This window comes from Cetorhinus maximus, chromosome 8, assembly GCF_964194155.1.
Source record: "Cetorhinus maximus chromosome 8, sCetMax3.hap1.1, whole genome shotgun sequence".
NCBI classification, from domain to species: Eukaryota; Metazoa; Chordata; class Chondrichthyes; order Lamniformes; family Cetorhinidae; genus Cetorhinus; species Cetorhinus maximus.
In genome coordinates, this window is record NC_135886.1 from 82,886,992 (window position 1) to 82,908,880 (window position 21,889).

Consider the following 21,889-nt stretch of genomic DNA (forward strand, 5'->3'; position numbering starts at 1 on the left):
GGAGGAAATAATGACGCTCAATTCTGCAGTTGGAAAAACAAAGTGGGAGTTGAAAGAAACTCAACCAGATGTACAGCCAGGCAAAACAGCAGGCAGAAAAGGCATGCAAAAAAGTTGCAACCCTGAAGGACTCCTTGAAGAATCAAAATGGAGCCCTAGAAAACCATGAGGAGCTAAAAAGGGATGTTGAAAACGTGAAATTTTCCAGGTTCAATGAGAAGCAGCAGCCCGACATGATCTGGAAGTCATCAACCCTGCAGAGACTGACTTGTAGAAAAAAACAGTTGTTAATGCATAAGAACAGTGGGTAAATTGGGTAACTCACAGTTACACAAAATCGTGCACGCAAATTTGTCTTTTGTTTGCTAGGAAAAGGGGGATGTTTGTATCTTTGTTTGTTATGAAAAGAGGGACATTTGGGTTTTGAAATACAACAGTACTACATGTCCCATCTGGCTTTCCATTGTCAGGTGACCTCTGCCATGAGGCAGTCTCTGTAAGCAGAAATCTTGAGATCAGTTCAATAAAGACCTTGCACTGCGAAGACACTGATGAAGCACTGCTCTCTTTAAATATGAAACAACATACAAGGATCTGCCCATTAACAATGCCAATGCCTGTTCCTGAAAAGTTCTCACTGTGGGTGGGGGTGTGAAAGTATTCTGGTGGGCTCACACTGTCAGTTTCAATGGGAAGTAAATTCAGATTTCTGCAGGCAGAATGGTAAAAATAAACAATGAAAATGAAAGTATTACAAAAAATAATTTCCAGCTTCAGAAATTGTTCCTGGAACTTCAGGGCCACAATATGAATGGGACTGGGGTGTGGGGCAGGATAGAGAGTGGGGTTGTCCGTCAGCAGTTGGGAAACCCAGGAATACTGGGAAGATGGAAATCCTGCCAAATTTAAAGGCAGGGTTCCATTAAAACTTGTTACTCCTTTTCCTGACTGCCAACTGATCAAATTAAAGGCTGGTGGGGAAAGAGATTGCAGATGAGTCAACCAATCACAGTTGGAAGAGTAGGTGGGGGGTTGGGGTATAAGAGATTGCAGGTGGGGTTGGGAGTGTTAGCCAATTGCGGGGGAATAGATAATGGCAGGTGGTCTGCTTGAGGGCAGGAGGAAGTACTGCTGCTCCTCTTGGACCACATGAAGTGCTGGAAAAGTACTAACCCAATGGCTCCGGCTGCGCCCATCTCTCTTTAGCTACTGAGTTTCCAGATCCCTGGGAAGTCTGGCATGCAGCCATTAAATTCAATTGATTACCAAAATCTGAGGAATGGAGTCTCATTTAAATATCATAATCACTGACCTAGCTTTCCAAAGCTGGTTAATTGGATGCCTCTAAACACACTGTAGTTATACCAGAAATAGGCACTTTCATGGTGGTTTGCGTTTGCAATTTAGATTTTTAACAATTTCTCCTCCTACCCTGATCCTCTCCAGTGGACTTTTAAAGAATCTGTATTTTTAATATAGTCACTACTGCCTGAATCAGGTGATCCTGATAACAGCTGTGCCTTATAGTTTACAGTTTAACTTACCACAACTGCGCTGGGATAAAGTGGATTGTTTAACAAATATCACAGGCCATTAACATTATAAGTTGGCCCAATGGGGAAAGGTTATTACTTTTTATATCAGGGTTGCCTTGTTTCACGGGTGTATACGTTAGGCTTTAATATTGTTTGGCCATTGGTTTCCATAGTGCAGGCCTTCCACAGCCAGTATGCAAGCCATGGAATTGGACCAGTTCAAATGATCTTCTGAGTTAGAGGTAAGAGTTCATATCAAAGGGAGGCAACCTGGAGATGTTATGGAGTCCAGCACAATATGTCCCCAGACAAAAGTTGAAGAACTCCAGGACAAATAAATGTTTAATGATCAAGTTAACCCAGTTCTCTCTTTTTGCTGAGCTTAGTAGCTTCTCCCAGCAAATTCCCATGAGAATTTCATCAGCAACAAAGATAAATTAGTGGAGGGAGTGGTGTAGTCACTGGACTAATAATATAGAGACCCAGGGTAATGCTTTGGGGACCCAAGTTTGAATCCCAAAATGGTTGGTGGAAATTGAAATTTGAATTTAAAAAAAAATCTGGAATTAAAAGTCTAATGATGACCATGAAACCATTGTCGATTGTTGTAAAAACCCATCTGGTTCACTAGTGTCCTTTAGGGAAGGAAATCTGCTGTCCTTACCTGGTCTGGCCTACATGTGACTCCAGACCCATAGTCATGTGGTTGACTCTTAAATGCCCTCTGAAATGGCCTAGTGAGCCAATTAGTTCTCAAGGGCAATTAAGGAAGGGCAATAAATGCTGGCCTAGCCAGTGATGCCCCTATCCCATCAATGAATAAAAAAAATAATGAAAACTACAAACAAAAGGATATGGAAATTCCTTTGTTCTGAGCCATTGTCATTGTGGCACCACGAGAGGTTAGAGTTGGGAGCAGGAATTTGGTGAAGGGCTTGTCAGTGCTGAGCTATGTCCCTTTTTCACATGTGTGCAAAATTCTGCAGGAAGTGGGGATGCAGCCAAGATACAATCCCTCCATTCCGGCAGATGTAAGGCAATAACAGGATAATGAGGGCATGGCAGGTTGCTTATGTTCTTTTTAAAGGGGCTACATTGATTCTATGCCTCTGTGAAATGACATAGAATGATACAGCATTGAAGGAAGTCCTTTGCCCCATCTTGTCTGCGCTTGCCCTGTGAAGAAGCAATTAGACCCAATCCCCTGCTCTTTCCCTATAGTCCAGCCAAAGTTTTCTATCCAAGTATTTATCCAATGTTGTTTCGAAAGTTATTGATGAATTTGCTACCACTGCCCTTCCAAAATCGCATTCCAGATCACAACAGATTGCTGCGTTAAAAAAAAATGTTTGTGCATGTCACCTTGTCCTTTTGCCATTCACCTTAAGTCTGTATGTTGTGGATACTGACTTTTCCGCCACTGAAAACAGTTTCTCCTGATTTATTGTGTCAAAACATTCATGATTTTCAAATTTCCCTTTGACCCTCTGCCGCAAGAAGAAAAATCTCAGTCCCTCCACGTAACTGAAGTTTTTATTCCTGGTCCCAGTCCAGTAAATCTCCTCAGCCGCCGCTCTAAGATCTTGACATCCTTAAAATGTGGTTCCCAGAGGCCAGTGTTTCATAAATGTAGCATAACCTTCTTGCATTTGTACTCTATATCTCTATTTATAAAACCAAGGATCCCAGATAAGTTTTTTAACAGCCTTCTCAACTTGTCTGCGCCTTCAAAGATTTGTGTACATACATCCCCAGTTATCTCTGTTCCTTCACCTCCCTTAAAGTCTACCGTTTAATTAATTGTCTACAATTTTCTACTCAATTGACTGTAAAAGAGAAGCTCTGAATTCTTTGTAAATATTTAATCCTTTAAACTGTGTTTGCCTTCATCTCTTTAATTTTAGGGGAGCCTGGTTAGTACAGTAGTAGTTTCCCAAGTTTGAACAAATATCTTAGGCGCTTGCTGTTGAACTAACATATTTCAATGAATACTTCCTGAATGTTTGAGTATTGTTATCTTGTTGCAAGGAGGATCATTTCATAATCTGATGATGTGATAATATTAAATATATATAAAGTATAATAATAATTCACAGTGGTAAATTATCACCTAATAGCCCAATCCAATGAAGCACACCTAGACCATGCTGGATCATGTGATGATTTAAAAACTGAATCATCGGTATGATGTGTGCTTGATGCCATGTTTGGTCTACAGAGGGGTTTATTCAGGGTGTGGTCCCACTCCATGGGACCATTTTCATTGTCTCAGTGGGAAATGCAAAGTCACCAAGTCCACCTCTCTGTGAAAACCAGTTACTTCATGAACATACAAAAAGGGTGAAGAACGATCATTCAGTCCAACAATGCTCATACTGTCCATTAGACTGTGTAACCTCTTGCACTACCTGTTCACAATTTGCTGCTCTTTCTTATTTTATGAGCCTATATTCATGCTTCCCTTTGACTTTTCCAAAAATGCCATTTGTGATTGAAACTTTAATTTCTCCAACACACAAATCAGCCAGATCATATACACATTGAAATATGTCTCTTGTAGCACACAGCAAGCATTCACCAATGTTCAGCTGCACAAAATAATATTCATACAACATAAATGTGGCTTTTAAGAGGTCTATATTATTTACCCCAAAGTAATTTGCTCCTATGTGAGTGACTACTGTTGGGTTCCTATGTGCCCCTTCAATAGCCCTGCGAACTTTTCATCAATGTGTTCTCCAGGTTGATAGTTCACTAGGTTATGGATATTGTCCTTACAACACACATTGCTATCAACTTACCTGAACAAATGTCCATTGTTTTATATAACTTGCAGATGACATCACTGTCCAGGTTCTGATTTTGAAGCAGTGCCTGATATCTGTTTGCCCGTACAATCTTGCGTGTGGCTTTCCATGTTTGTGGTATGAGGCTGTGTAGAAATAGACTAGCGTGTTTATCTACAAAACAGTGACTAAACTTGCAAACAGGCTGAATAATGGTAAATAATATAAATTAAGACAAGCAGTGACTAAACTTCAAAAAATCATTCTTCCAGGGCTTGCACGTCTTGTGCCTTGCTGACCAGAACAGAATGTCATGCTCATGTGCATCCAGATCAGAGCATTGTACAGGTTCAGCAGCACAATCTAAGCCTTATTCTCTAGTGTATGGGCAATATAGCTCAGTATTCTGTTTGCACTGTGATTATTGCTCTGTGATATCCAAACGTAGTTAAGTGTTGAGCCTATTATTACTCTCAGATCATTTTCACCTTTGTTCTTGCTAGATGGAGTAAACATGTCCCAATTTATTTATTTCGCTTGCCTCTAATTTATATTTTTACCATTATTCAGCCTGTTTGCAAATTTTGTTCTAGATCCTACTGCAATTACTTTATTGCTTCATTTGACTTCACTACCCCTTAATTTAGTCTCTGAAAGTTAGGCCAAGTTACATTGTGTTTGTGTATCTGGATCATTTATGTATAATAGGAAAATGGGACCACTGGGAATGAGTCCTGGGGTAACTTGTTCAGTATATAAACCAGCCTAACATCACTCCTCTAACTAGCGGCTCCTAATTACTTTCTTTCAGTTAATTCCTTACCTATCCCCAAGTTTTAATTAAGACACCCACTATCTTTAGCTTGTGTAGCAGGCATTCACACAGAGTTTTAATGAAAGCTTAAACAAAAACAGAATTACCTGGAAAAACTCAGCAGGTCTGGCAGCATCGGTGGAGAAGAAATCAGTTAACGTTTTGAGTCTTCATGACCCTTCATGCTGGATTTCCAGCATCCGCAGTAGCTTTTAGCTTTTTGTTTTTATTTTAATGAAAGCTTTCTGCATGTCCCAGAATCAGCAGTGGTAATGTCAGTTCCTCAGGAAAGCTAAGGAGTTTGATGGGGTAGCATTTCCATTTCTAAAACCATAGTGAATGTCACCTCCCAGATCATTTTCATATGGATAATCCTCATGGCGGTACCTAATGCTCAGTTTCATTATTTTGCTACTTACTGAAGTAAGAGTAATGGGTTTGTATTTAATTGTTCTTTGTGAAATTAAGTGATTTGCTTTTGAACCAGTGGGACCTTTTTTAATTCGTTGACTCCTTCACAATAATCATTAATGTTTTGCAGCTGCATCCTCACTTAGCACTCTTGGGTATGTACCATTAATTTCTGGGTAACTATTTGTCACATCAACAAGAAAATATTGCAAACAATACAAACCAATTTTCTCTAATTTGAACTATAATTCAATAATTCCACACCTCTGTTATGAAATTGCTTCGGAGCAGTTTAACAGCAGAAGCTAAATTCCCAACCACCTCAGAATGAATTTGCCACAGGCAATATGACATTGTGGTCTCTCTCTGTCAATTTCTCTCTTTTACATCCTTTGTATTCTAACACTATTGTTAATTATTAGTAGGACGGCGCTACTGTCTCCACAGGAGAGCGTCAGCTTGGGAGTCATGGATTCTTAGGGTAGGATTTTACCATCGGCTGCGGGATCCTAACGCCAGGGTGAGATGGGTGTCCTGAGCCCTTACTTGCCAACAGAGAGATTTTACTGGAGGCCACCTCCAAATTGGCCGTCTCCGACCCAACATCCAATTAAGGATCGCAGGTGGGCTCCTGATGCTGCCAGCCCAATTACACAAGAAATAAGAGCAGGAGTAGACCATTCAATACGATCATGGCTGATCTTGGGCTTCTACTCCACTTTCCCACCCACTGCCCATATCCCTCGACTTCCAGAGAGACCAAAAATCTGTCTGTCTATCTCAGTCTTAAATGTATTCAGCGATGGAGCATCCACAGCTCTCTGGGGTAGGGAATTCCAAAGATTCACAACCCTTTGAGTGAAGTAATTTCTCCTCATCTCAGTCCAAAATGATTGGCCCCTTATCCTGAGACTGTGCCCCATGTTTTAGATTCAGCAGAAACAATTTCTTACATTGCAATATAGCACCAGGGTTTAAAAGAGGAAATGGCAAAAAAAAGAATCAAGAATAATTGCATGATCCCAAGCTTTGGGTTTTACAAACCTGAAGATTGTTAAAGAAAAGAAAGAGTGAAGGTGGTAAAAAGAACAACTTTTGGAAATTTGGGAAGAAGAGTGACAATAACAGACCATATGGGAAGTCTTGATTTCAAGGTTGAAAGGAGTACAGCATGCTGGGATATCATTTCTGGAGCTTACAAGGTATGACAGAGGTGGTTCAGAGGAACAGTGACTGAGGGCTGGCTGCTCTGAAGCCTCAGCAGCACCGCCATGTGAAGTGGGCACTGCTGATGCAGGTTGAAGACCTCGGGAGCGCCTCCAGGTAAGTAAATTAAAAACACCAGCAGGATGAGGGACAGAGAGGAAGATCCATTGCAGCCACGGGTACTGCCTTCCATACCTGTTGCCCCCACCTATCGCTGCCTTCTATCCAGCTTCACATGCTCCACTCCCCTTAAACAGTATAAATTTCATCACATTTCTACTTCTCTTTCGCTCTGAAGAAGAGCCATATGGACTCGAAATGTTAACACTGTTCCTCTCTCCACAGATGCTGTCGGACCTGCTGGGCAGAATTTTCTGTTTGATGTGCGGGGGGTGGGCCTTGCACGTCAGCGTTTAAAATGGCAAGTGTTCTGACATCACTGCGCGCCATCGTGATATTTAGCTGGGCGGGCACACGATGAATTTTGACGCACACCCGCCATTAATTCAAGGCCTTGTTAAGGCCCTTAACTCGGCAATGTACACCGATTTTGAGGCGCCCGTGTGATCTTTGGCTCGGTGCACTGGTGCAACGGGCAGGCGGGTAAGTGACTTTTTAACAAAACTCATCCACGGGCGGGATATGTGGGCTCAGTGGGGTTGTCAATGTTTTATGTGAAGTATTTATTGCAGCAAGTATTCTAAACTTGCCTGTGTGATCTGTAGCAGTTCAGAACAAATTCCAGCAGCTTTCTCTGTACTTTGAAGCTTCAGCTCAGCACTCTGCATTCAGGAATCTTTATTGGGCCTGCAGCTTTCCGGAGGCCTCCATTTAGCCTGGGTATGGGTTCTGACATCTCCACTGGAGGCAGCTCCTCTGAGGAGGGAGGGCTAGAATAAGGAGGAGGCCAGGAATGGACAAACAGACTCCAGGGGAGCCATCTTTGGGAGGACAGGCGCAGGGCCAACAGGTTGTCCAAGGTGGAAGGGGCCGCAGAAGACGCCACTATCCTGCTGCCAGGGTATACAGGCGGCAAAGCAGCTGCCTCAACATGACTGAGGTGCAGTGCTGAAGGAGGCTCCGACTGTCAAGGGAAACAGTCAACTACATCTGTCAGATGATTGGCCCTGAGATCTCTCCTAACTGTGTGGGCGGACACCCCATGCCAGCAGCTCTGAAGGTCAGAGTTGCCCTCCACTTCTATGCCTCTGGCTCCGTCCAGGACTCAGTGAATGATCTTTGCGGTGTCTCCCAATCAGCTGTCCACACTTGTGTCAAGCAGGTCACAGGCGCTCTGTTCAGGCATGCATTGACCTTCATCCACTTCCGCTGCGACCAGGCAAGTCAGGCACAGTGAGCCAGAGGCTTCGCAGCCATTGCTGGCTTCCCCCGCGTCCAGGGTGCAATTGACTGTACACATGTGGCCATCAAGGCGCCGGCAGGTGAGCCCGGTGCCTTTGTCAACAGGAAGGGCTTCCACTCCATGAACGTGCAGATAGTGTGTGATCACAGGATGCAGATTCTACAAATCTGTGCAAGGTACCCAGGCAGCTCCCATGACACCTACATCCTCAGACACTCCCTGGTGCCGGGGCTCTTCAGTGCTCCAGCCCGGCTGGATGGTTGGCTGGTGGGTGACAAGGGCTATCCCTTCAGAAGGTGGCTCATGACGCCTCTCCGCTATCCAAGAACAGAAGGTGAGGAGCGGTACAATAGGAGCCACGGCTTCACAACGGCTGTGGTGGAGAGAGTCATTGATCTTCTCAAGATGCGCTTCTGATGCCTGGACTGCTCAGGGGGCGCACTCCCAGCAAGCCATCTAAATCTTCATTCAATTTGGCAGGACCGTAATATCCCGCCGGCTGGGAGGGGCCGTAAAATCCTGGCCCATGCCATTAAGTGTATAATGCCTCTCCTTATCCCTTCTGCTACAATGCACCACCTCACATTTCTCTGTATTAAATTACATGTGTCACTTGCCTGCGCATTCTGCTAGTCTATCTATGTCCTGTTGCAGTCAATAGTTATCATCTTCACAGTTTGCAACACCTCCAAGTCCAAGAGAACTATCTCTGGAGAGAACAGTACTGGCGGCTGTAAACATATGTAAAAGGAGTGCAAACATTGTCATCTGCCTTTGTGTTTTGCTGTTTCTTGCGCAATGATGTTGCAAAAATATTGAAAGAAAGACAGGGGCATACTACAAATTCTGTGTCCATGTTGTGATGTAATAATTAGCTATAATAACAATATGCATTTAATACAATGAAACATCTCAAATGGGTATAAAGAAATAAATTTGTGCCAGGAAAGGAGGGGTGACCGAAAGCCTGACTAATAGATGGTTTTTGAGATGGTGGAGATGTTTAGGGAGAGAGTTCCAGAGAGTAGGATGAAGCTGGCTGCTGGAGCTGCCACTGATGGTGGAATGTGGGGAGGGGAATGCACAGAATGATGCTCAAGGGAATAGAGGAAGGGGATATTGATTAGAGAAGATTCCAGTGGTAGAATGTCAATCAGATGATTGAGAGAGCTGGTGGAGAAGGAGGGTTGGGTGTCATTTTTGTACCAGTGAGAGTTGACATGAATGATCATCAGAGGTAACATGTAGATGAGAAACAGAATGATGTCTCCAGATAGGGAGTGTAAAGAATGCTTGACTGGAGATGGACTGGCTGTATTCAGACTGGCAGGAATGGAACCACACAAATCCCAGTCTATTGATAGGAAAATCAGATGGGGTGTATAATGAGCAGCTGATTCACTATCATTTGTTTCTGCAAAAAAAAGCACAATAAAAAGTGTCAGATTGTATATTATGTTTGAACAGGATCATGCTGGTTAGTTTTGACCACTTTCAATCACTTTGGAACTAGTTCAGTGGAGAACAGAAGTGTCCATGTGTTGTCAGGATTGTTTGGGCTGATGTATTCCACATTCAAACATTTAATGAATGCTGTTGTTGTCAGCCAGCCCCATGCAGACAGCCCACATCGTTAAAAGTCACAGATATGACCTCAAGGCCTGCCTAAATGTCACGCATCACAAGCTCTGATTCACAACAAGGGATCAATGGTCCATCCTTCAGTTCCCCTCCTCCATCGTCGTACCACAAAATTTTAAAAATTAATTGGTCAGTACTTAGCCAAACGTTTTAGGGGATAATTTTTATTGTTATTATACGGAGCACAGTACTTTTAGTCCCAATTGCTTCCCTGCTCCTTCATCTGAAGTACACTCTGCCTGAGCTGCCATGACCATGCCAATATTTGAGGGTTCAGATGTTTAGCATTTCCATGACATGTCCCTGGCCTAGGCCCCTGGGAGAATCTTCAATCAGAATGGGGGGTAGAACATTGCAACCTTGTCATGAGGCTGAGCAACTTCAGCACCCTCCAAACATGGCTGTTCACCCAATGTTCCAAGAAAAAATATGAGGCAGGAGGAACTGTAAGGCCGTGGCAATTTTCCTTCATAGTATTATCATTCCTGCATCTGTCCTAGGCCCAACCATCTTCATCAATGACCTTTCTTCCATCATAAGGTCGGAAATGGGGATGTTCGCTGATGATTGCATAATGTTCAGAATCATTCACAGCTCCTCAGATACTGGTTCAATCCATGTCCAAATGCAGCAAGACCTGGACAATATCCAGGCTTGGGCTGACAAGTGGCAACTAACATTTGTGTTGCACAAGTGCCAGGCAATGACCATCTCCAACAAGGGAGAACCTAGCCATTGCTCCTTGACATTCAATGGCATTACCATTGCTGAATCCCCCAATATCAACACTCTGAAACTGTATTGACCAGAAACTGAATTGGACTAGCCATATAAATACTATGGCTACAAGAGCAGGTCAGAAACTAGGAATCCTGTGGTGAGTAACTCGCCTCTTGACTCCCCAAAGTCTGTCCACCATCTACAAGGCACAAGACAGGAGTGTGATGGAATACTCAACACTTGCCTGGATGAGTACAGCTCCAACAACACTCAGGACGCTTGACACCATCCAGGACAATGCAGCCCGCTTGATTGTCACCCCTTCCACAAACATTCACTCCCTCCACCACCAACAAACAGTGGCAGCAGTGTGAACCATCTACAAAATGCACTGCAGAAACTCACAAAGGCTCTGTAGGCAGCACCATCCAAACCCATGACGGCTATCATCTAGAAGGACAAGGGGAGATACGTGGGAACACCTCCACCTGGAAGTTCCCCTCCAAGCCACTCATCATCCTGACTTAGAAATATATCGCCGTTCCTTCACTTTCACAAGGTCAAAATCTTGGAACTCCCTCCCCAACAGCACTGTGGTTGTTCCTACATTATAGAGACGGCAGCAGTTCAAGAGGGTAGCTCACCACCACCTTCTCAAGGGCAATTAGGGATGGGTAATAAATGCTGGCCTAGCCAGCAATGTCCACATCCCGTAAATGAATAAAAAAAATGTGCTCCCACTTTCGGGGCAAGCTCTGGTTGTCCTGGTCAATGCAGAGGGGATGAACCCAGCCATCTTGAGCCTCTGCCCCATTCCTTTTCATTAGTTTCTGGAAACAGAGCATTCCTTGAGGTTCGCAGGAGAGGAATTTTGGAGGGTAATGTTCTTTTTGGAGAAAAAAATAGCATTCAATTCTATGCTCAAGGTGAGGGCAATCAATAACCTTCCTTGCCCTTCAGCAGGTTACATACATCACTGCTTTTACACTGCCCTATCAAGCATTCCCTTATCACGGATAGCATAGGTTTGATGAAAATCTCTCAGTGCTCTCCCTCTGCAACCAGACTCTCTTAATTCCTTATAAAACATTCATCTTAGCATTTGCATAAATCTCATGGATCCATTTCCTCTGCTATTAATACATATACATACCCACACATGCTAGCATGTACAGCATCATTCTGGATTTTCTACTTGGCAGAATTCTAACACTGAAAATCTTCCATTTTACATGAGGCCAATCTGAACATCCAGGGTCACTGTTATGCCTAAATTTACATATAGATACTAATTATGAATAAAGGCTTTATAATTAAAGCTTTATATTATTTACAGGATCAGAGAAGATAAAAGGAGCGCTAACAGAGGCTTTCAAAAGTACAAAATTCATTGAAAGATTGGATAATGGAAGATTGGCACAAAATTTCCATAATTGTTCAACTGGACTTCCATAGTGACCGGATTTGGGTAAATAACCCTTGATCATGTTGGAGAGTGAATGGCTGGGACTTACTATGATGGGAATTCTCATTCCCTTAACCCATAATGGATTAGACATTATATCTGGAAACCAGTTTACTGAATCAGAAGAGGCATCCAAAAGAATGTACTAGGGCTGGATCACCAAAGGTGGGCAAGTTTTAAAATCCTCTGATAATGGACAATCTAGTGACACTTAGAGTAGGTTAGCGACCTCCAGGCCAGTCATTCTGGGCGGTGACTTCAACTGCATCATCGATGCAGCTGGACGATCCAGCAGGGCCGACAGCAGATTGGACGCTACGTCCAGATCCCTGATGGAAACAGTTAAGGATGCCAAGCTGCACGACGTCTTCAGCAACCCTGCAGACGGAGCGCAGCGTAGATACACCTGGTCGCGGCCAGACGGGTCCATTCGTTCCAGGATAGACTTCCTGTTTGTGTCCCGTGCATTCACAGTCAGATCCACCGACGTCAAGCCGGTGTTTTTCTCTGACCACTGCCTCCTACTGGCGGACTGCCACTTGGAGAAGAACCTGAGGGTGGGCAGGGGGGCATGGAAGCTAAATGTGCAACTGCTGACCCCAGAGAACATTGAGGAGCTCAAGAGGGATTACAAAGGTTGGAGAACCGTGAAACCCCTCTTTGAATCCCTGACACACTGGTGGGAAGCGATCAAGGGAAACATCAAGAGGTTTTTCATCCTCAAAGGCACCCAGAAAGCTAGAAAGGAACAGAGGGAAATGTCCCGACTCCAGAAAAACATGCAGAATCTGCTCCGGCTGCAGTCGATGGGGGTCGATGTCAAGGAGGAACTCCAAGAGGTGAAGAGCCAGCAAGCCTCGCACTTTGCCTCGGAGGCCTCCAAGATCACCTTCCGTTCCAGAGTCCGCTCCGTGGAGCAGGATGAGACGTGCTCACGTTTCTTCTTCCAAAAGGTACACAGAGAGAGCTCTGTGATCAGCAGCCTGAAGGAAGAAGACGGCTCAGTAAAGTCATCACGGTCCGACATTTTGAGGATCAGCAAATCCTTTTATGCCGGATTGTATGACGTGAAGCCCTCGGACAGCACGGCCTCCCAGTCCTTCCTGTGCTCTATCATGGAGGTCTTAGACAACAGTACGCGGGAGAGCCTGGACAAACCGCTAACTCCTGATGAACTGACTAAGGCCTTGAGTCCTTCGAGAAGAGTAAAACTCCTGGAAGCGATGGCTTGCCGGCGGAGTTGTATTCGGCTCTGTGGGACTTGATCGGCCCAGACCTGCTAGAAGTGTACGAGAGTATGCTCCTGGCCGGCAGCATGTCAGAATCCATGAGGAAAGGCATTATCACCCTCATCTACAAGCACAAGAGGGGAAGGGAGGAAATTAGAAATTGGCGACCCATTTCACTGCTGAATGTGGACTATAAGATTCTGTTCAAGGTCATCGCCAATCGGGTCAAATCCGTTCTGGAATTGGTGATTCACGCTGACCAGACCTGCACTGTGCCAGGCAGGAAGATCTCTGACAGCCTCGCGCTGCTCAGAGATACGATTGCCTATGTACAGGACAGGGGTGTGGATACCTGCCTCATCAGCTTGGATCAGGAGAAGGCCTTTGACAGAATATCGCACACCTACATGGGGGATGTGCTCTCCAAAATGGGGTTTGGGGAGGGAATTCGAAATTGGATCCAACTGCTCTACACTAACATCAGTAGCGCAGTCTCAATCAATGGGTGGGAATCAGATAGCTTTCCGATTAAATCTGGAGTCAGGCAGGGCTGTCCTCTCTCGCCTGTTCTTTTCGTGTGTTGCATAGAACCCTTTGCCGAGTCCATCAGGAAGGATCCGGGCATAAGAGGAGTGACGATCCCAGGCAGTGGAGGCACTCAGGTAAAAGCCTCCCTGTACATGGATGATGTCGCCGTCTTCTGCTCGGATCCGCTGTCGGTGCGCAGACTGATCCACATCTGCGACCAGTTCGAACTGGCCTCGGGAGCCAAGGTAAATCGTGGGAAGAGCGAGGCCATGTTCTTTGGGAACTGGGCTGACCGAACCTTTGTCCCCTTCACTGTCAGGGCTGACGGCCTGAAGGTGCTGGGGATATGGTTCCGAGGGACCAGGGCATGCGTTAGAAACTGGAAGGAGTGAGTGTCTATGGTGAAAAGGAAACTGGTCATGTGGGAGCGACGCTCCCTCTCCATTGCGGGTAAGAACCTGGTCATCAGGTGTGAGGCACTCTCGCTGTTGCTGTACGTGGCGCAGGTCTGGCCCATTCCACACTCCTGCGTGGTGGCGATCACTCGAGCCATCTTCCGCTTTATCTGGAGGTCAAAAATGGATCGTGTCCGCAGGGACATGATGTACAAGCCTCTAGATAAAGGGGGAAAAAACGTGCCCAACATCGCCCTCATACTGATGGCCACCTTTGTGTGTGGCTGCATCAAGCGGTGCGTAGACCCTCAGTATGCAAACACCAAGTGTCACTATGTGCTGAGGTTCTACCTGTCCCCGGTGTTGCGAAGGATGGGTCTGGCCACGCTGCCGCGGAACGCTCCAAGTAGTTGGACCGTGCCATACCACCTGTCCCTCGTGGAAAAATTTACGCAGAAAAACACCTTTGACCACAAGTCCATCAGGCAGTGGTCAGCATGTAACGTCTTAGAGGCCCTGAGGGAAAAGGAGAGGGTGGATCCTGTGGGATGGTTCCCCGAGCAGAATGTCAAAGTCATTTGGCAGAACGCCTCATCGCCAGAACTTTCCAACAAGCACCAAGATGTGGCTTGGCTGGTGGTGAGAAAGGCCCTCCCCGTCAGATCCTTCCTACACGCCAGGAGTCTCACCCCCTCTGCACGTTGCCCTCGAGGTGGCTGTGGTGGGGAAGAGACCGTTGTTCACCTCCTTGTGGATTGTGCCTTTGCAAAGAAGGTCTGGAGAGAGATGCAGTGGTTTCTGTCGAGGTTCATCCCGAGCAGTTCTGTGACACAGGACTCTGTGCTCTACGGGCTGTTCCCAGGGACACACACCGAGACAAACATCAACTGCAGCTGGAGGATCATCAACTCGGTGAAAGACGCGCTTTGGTCTGCCCGAAACTTGTTGGTCTTCCAGCACAAAGAGTTGTCCCCGACCGAGTGTTGCGGACTGGCACAATCCAAAGTCCAGGTCTACGTGCTGAGGGACGCACTAAAGCTTGGGGCAGCTGCCGCAAAGGCGCAATGGGGAAGGGTCGCTGTCTAAGACCTTTCTGCCACAGCGCACCGAGGGGCTGGGAACTGTTTAAACCCCCTCGGGCTGTACAGCTCAAAATGAAAGGCTGTAAATGATTGTAATATTGTTTGTACTGATGCACCTGGTGATACATTTTGTAAAAGTTGAACCGGATTGTACCCTTGTAATGGTGTTTTTGAAATGGTTTGGAATGTGGTTCAAGATATTTTATGAATAAAGAAATGAATATTTTATGAATATTTTTGCAAAAAAAAAACTTAGAGTAGGTTAGCCCTAGAGATGCGCATGTTGTTCCCCATGTACATAGGGTGCCTTGCCATTGTCTCCACAAACATTGACAGGGCCCACTTTGGAGTGCACTGCTGGGATCACAGCCCATTGATTTTCGGTCCCATTGTTTCATGGGTTGATGAATCAGTAACAAGGTCATAAACTTATCAATGAAAAGGTGACGGGAGAAGTTAAAAGAATTTATTTCACATAGAGGTTTATTAGAACATGGTTACTGAAGCGAAAACTACAACATCATTTAAAGGGGAATTGAATGTGCATTTGAAAAAAAAACAATGCACAGATAGAGAGAAAGGAGTGCTGATAGGTCCAGTTGAAGAAATGGAGCTGCTATATAAATTCCTTTTGTGCTATGACCTCTATGATTCCAGTCATAAAGGTGGTGGATTCCGCAGTGACACTTCAGGCTCTAATGATAATCAGTAAAAATTATGGGCAGAATTTTATGGCCCCATCGTGGCGGGGATGAGGATGTAAAATGCAGCGAGCTGTTCAAAAGTCCATTCACTTCGGCGAGACTGGAAAATCCTGCCGGTATGAGAGGCTGTAAAATTCTGCCGTACGTATACCTTAGAAGTGGATGATTTGCAGTTTGGTAATAAATGATTAAAATAATTACAGTAATTCAATGTTGCCTCTTTGAAGTTCCTACTAAATGGATTTTTGTAGTCACATTATTGCCACATGTTAAGAATATTTTTAAAGTCTCCCTTTACTCTCATGAAAGCATTTGGAAAAACATTTGGTTACTCAGTTTTTACGACGCGAATCATTCTTAATCCCTTCATAAAAGTTCTAGCATTTATTTGTAATTGCTTCTACTGATTCAGTAAAGTCAATACATAAAGAAAGAAAGAAAGAAAGAAAGAGGAAAACCTTGCATTTATAAAATGCCTTTCATGACTTCAGATTATCCCAAAAGCGCTTCATGGCCAACAAAGAATTTTTGAACAAAAGCAAAATATCACAGATGCAGGGAATCTGAAATAAAAAACAAAAAATGCTGGAAGAATTCAGCAGGTCCGACAGCATTTATGGAGAGAAACAGAATTAATGTTCCAGTTTGAATGGCCTTTTATCAGAATTTGTGAAGTCTAGAGTTTGTTGTACCGCAGGGAAATATACTCTGCGCCACCACTGTGCATGAGGTTAATAATTGATTCGTTGACAGAATTTGGAAAAGCTCTGATGGACTTGGTGGTATACAGTGATTTGGTTGGAAGCAGGCCGTGGGTGACGTTGAGACACAGCGGGGAGTTAGTGCTTTGATGAATTGTCACTGGTCGGAAATAGGATTCTATCAGATATATTCTGTGGATGAAGTTGCAACAGCAGCTAAAATCTTAAGGAGTCTGAAAGAACTAATTATGGCAATTCAAGCTAAAACAAGTAATACTGCAAAAAAAATAGCATTTCTACCAATCCTTTCATTTTCCTTCATACTGTTCATTGAATGCTATTGAGGACTGGTGCCTTCAACCTTACCATTTTCGTTTATTGACTTATTCTGTTGTTGTTGGGTATTGGTAGATGCAGAAGCCACCTTATAACCTATAACAGTGTTGGTGGAGGAACACTGATGGATTATATCATGGTCAGAAAAGAATATAAAAAGGAAGTAAAAATCTTCCCAAGTGAGGCACTGATCACCCGACCTAGAATGCTGATGGCAGAGATGATTGCAAAGAAAACAAAATAGTAGCAAACACGAGGTAGATAGAACTTCAGGTGGTGGAAGCTCAAAGATCCGCAAAGTGGATGGAAAGACAACTGAAAGAAAAGAAAAAGCTATGACAGATAACATGGGAGGCTGGTGGAACTCAGTGACAGACTTGATTAGGGAAATTGGTGAAGAAGTGCGTGAAAGATCATCAGGGAGGATAAGGCTAGAAAAGAAACTTGGTGATGGAATGAAAACAGAATGTACAGCAAAAGAAATGAAGGAACTGTTAAAGTAGTGGAAACAGTCAGTGCTCAGAGAAGATAAAGAACAGTATAAAAAGTCAAAAATGAATGCAAAGAAAGTAATTGCTAGAGAAAGATCCCTGGCCATGGAAGGAAGAAATGTATGAAAGTTTGGATACAAAAGCGGAACAAAAAGATATCTTCAGAATAGCAGCTGGTAGAGATAGGTTAACAAAACATGTGGGAAATATAAAAACAATCACGAATGCAGGCGGAATAACCTTGATGAAAGAAGATGAAATCAAAGAGAGGTGGGGCCAATACTTTAACTGACTTTTGAATGGAGAAAACCCAAGAACAAAGCCAGAAGAGGTAGCTACAAATAAAGAAATGACAACTAGCAACAATCTGGAAGAAATCAGAACAACACTCAAAGCAATGAAAAATGCCGAAACATAGGATTGGATAAGGTACCAGTAGAAGTTTGGATCTACCTAGCTGAATATGTCAGTTTGAGCCTAAGGAAAAGGATCAGAGTGTAGGTGTAAAGACTATGGATGAAGACTTGGGGAAAGTGAATAGTTTCAAGTACCTGCGGTCAGTGGCAGCAGAAGATAGAAATATAATAATGGAAATTAAGAAACAGATTAGCTCTGGTTGGAGTAATTGGAAGAAGTGCAATGTGATAGAAGGTACTGCTGAAACTGAAGGGATGAATCTACAAGACAGTTGTGAGACTGGCCTTGTTATATAGTGCAGAAACTTAGGAAACATCATGAAGAAAGGAATGCCTGGATATTAATGAGATGTGGATTCTGAGATGGATGTGTGGAGTGACAAGAAAGAACAAACCCAGGAACCTGTACATTAGGAGGTCAGCGAAGATTGTGGGAGCATTGAAAGAAGTAGCCAAGAGGAGATTGAAATGGTATGGTCATCTGTTATGGAGAAGGAGAGGAAATGTGGTGAGATGAGTGACAGAGTTGGGACTGCCAGGAAGAAAGAGAAGAGAAAGGCCTAAGGCCAGCTGGAAAGATGTGATGACAAGAGACTTCAACGCAGTAAGATTGGAAGATGAATGAGTGATTAACAGCAGGAGATGGAGGAGGGTGAGCAACCAGCATTGTGGTGACCCAAAGTAAAATGGGAGAAGCCGAAAGGAGAGGAGTAATTTATGTAGATGAAATAATTAACATGATTATTGTAATTTTACTTCTCAAGCCACTCACCAATGTAATGTTCACTGATTTGAAATAATTATAAGCTCTTTTGCTCTGCATGCATGGAAGCATTACTTTTTATCAACATCCCTCTCTTGCTCTCAACAATCAAACTTTTAAAATCTTTTTTTAAAATGGACTGGACTGGTTAGTGCTGGCTCTGCAAAATTCACATAACCCAGTTCAAACTTAGATCCAAAGTAGGGTAGGGCTGGAAAGAAAAACGCTTTTCAGGGGAAGAACAGCCAAAGTATTTGTTTTGGAACAATCCAGAGTAAGAATAATTAACTGGGAAAAAGCCAACCCCAATGGAGTAAGAATGAATCTGTGCCAGATCAATTGGAATCAAAGGTTGGCAGGACAAAAGGTAACTTAACAATGGGCTGCCTTTAAAGAAGAGATAGTTTGGGTACAATCAAGATATATTCCCACAAAGGGGGAAGGTAGGCCAAACTAATTCAGGGCTCCCTGGATGACAATAGAGATAGAGATTGAGGAGGAGAAAAAGTGTGCTTATGACAGATGTCGGTGGATAATACAAGCAAGAAACAGGTTGAATATAGAATGTTCAGAGGGGAAGTGAAGAAGCAAATAAGAGAAGTTAGGAGTATGAAAAGAGACTAGCAGCAAACATAAAGGGGAATCCCAAAGTTTTCTATAGGCATATAAACAGTATAAGGGTGTTAAAAGGAGGAGTGGGCCTGATTAGGCATCAAAAAGGAGATTTACACATTGAGGCATAGCTGAGGGATTAAATTAATACATTACATCTGTCTTTACCAAGGAAGAAGGTGCTGCCCAGGTCATGGTGAAAGAGGTAATCCAGACACTTGAAGGATTTAAGATTAATGAGGAAGAGGTATTAGATAGGCTGTCTGGACTTAAAAATTGATAAACCAGGACTGGACAAATGCATCTAAGGATACAGAGGGACATGCGGGTGGAAATTGCAGAGACACTGACCATAATTTTTCAGTCTTCCTTAGACTCAGGGGTGGTGCTAGAGGAATGGAGAATTGCAAATGTCACACCCTTGTTGAAAAAAAGATGCAAAAATAAGTCCAGCAACTATAAGTTTAACTTCAGTGGTGGGAAAGCTGTAGAAACAATAATTTGGGACAGGATTAATAGTTACTTGGGCAAATGTGGGTTAATTAAGGAAGTCCAGCATGATCCTTGTTAAAGGAAAATCATGTTTAATGAACTTGCTGGAGTTTTTTGAAGAGGTAACAGAGAGGGTTGATGACAGTCGTGCTGCTGATGTGGTGTACATGGACTTCCAAAAGGCGTTTGATACAGTGCCCCACGACAGACTTGTGAACAAAATTATAGCACTTGGAATAAAAGGGACAGTAGCAAAATGAATATGAAATTGGCTGAGTGACCAGAAACAGTGTGTGCTGGCTAATGGATGTTTTTCAGAGTGGAAGAAGGTTTGTAGTGGAGTTCCCCAGGGATTGGTGATGGGACCCTTGTTTTCCTGATATTTAGCAATGACCATCACCTTGGTGTACTGGGCACAATTTCCACATTTGCTGATAATACGAAACTTCAAAACATTGTGAACTTTGAGAAGGATGGTGTAGAACTTCAATAGGACATAGACAGGTTGGTGGAATGGGCAGACAAGTGGCAGGTGAAAGTCAATGCAGAGAAGTGTAAAGCAATTCATTTTGTGAAGTGATCCACGGAAAGACAACATGAAATAAAAGGTGCAATTCTATAGGGGGTGCAGGAATAGAGGGACCTGGGTACATATTTGCAAAAATCATTGATAGTGGTAGGAGGTTGATTAATAAAACACATAGTGTCCTACAGCTTTATTAATAGGGGCATAGAGAATAAGAGCAAGGAGATTATGTAATACTTGTATAAAACACTGGTTCGGTCTCAACTGGAGTATTGCACTTTAGGAAAGATGTGAAAGCATTAGGGAGCGTGCAGAAACCTGAGAATGCTTTCAGTTACGTAGATAGATTAGAGAAGTTGGGACTGTCTGCCCTGGAGAAGGGAAGGTAGAGAGGAGATTTGACAGAGGTACTCAAAATCATGAGGGGTCTGGACAGAGTAGCTCGGGAGAAACTGTTCCCACTGGTGGAAGGATTGAGAACGGAGGGCACAGATTTAAGGTAACTGGCAAAGGAAACAATGGAGACATGAGACAAATTTTTTCATGAGCGATTGGTTAAGATCTGGAATGCGTGCTGACTGAAAGTGTGGTGGAGACAGGTTCAATCGAGGCATTCAAGAGGGAATTGGATTATTGTCTGAAAAGGAAGAATCTATAGGGTTATGGGAAGAAGGCAGGGGAATGACACAGGTGCATTACTCATTCAGTGCGCTGGTGGAAACAAAACGGGCTGAATGGCCCCCTTTTTTGCTGTAACAATTCTGTGATTCTGTCAAGTGGTGTGCTTTTTTGTTCAAAATGCTTTGCTGTCTTTTGAAAAATTATACATCTATAAAAATATTCAAATCTGATTCTTTCCACATGCGTTAAGCAGCAACTTCCATTTTTTCTGTGTCAGGGAGCAGCAAAGCTTCCCTACACAGTGACACACAATGGAACAACTACACTCAAAGGTCTTCAGCTCCACAAAAGTAGCCTTTATAAGTCAGACATTTCTGCCCCAGGGTTTGATGTTTAGGAAACAGAACAAATATGCTGGTGACCTTATTAAAATTTCTAAGTAGGATCTTTATTGTCACAAAACACCTACTCCTACTGTTGACTGCTTACTGCTGCTGCCCTTGTGCTCTTAACTATTTTCAGTTAGAATGCATGCATTAAATGGAGATATTAGCAAAGGGTTGTCTGCAACCTGTCATAGAATTGCATTGTTATCAAGTCAAACATAGAATGCTAGTGACAGGTACTTGGAATGTGTCCTTGCTTGTTTGAAGAAGAGGCAAGTAGACAGTGATTTTTCTTTTGCTTACAATGGATTGCAACTACTGCTTAAAAGAAATACATATATCAGAATAACATAGACGCCTATATAGATAAGTCAAACATATTTATCTTTTCCTGTTTCTCGAATAGATGTGTTGTTTACTTATTTTTATTCTCTTTATTTTGTCTTTTTCTTGATTTCAATTTCTTCATATTTCTTTTTATAGTCCAGGTGAATTGCAGTAGAGAGTTTTCATTATCATTATGAATGTTGAGAAAATCCCCATCTCCATAATGTTCCCTTGCTTATTGTTCCTCTCCATTGAAAGAACATAAAAGAATTATCAGGAATTACTGGCGCTATGCCTACAAGGAGAAGAATGTTATTCTAACCATAAGATCATAAGACC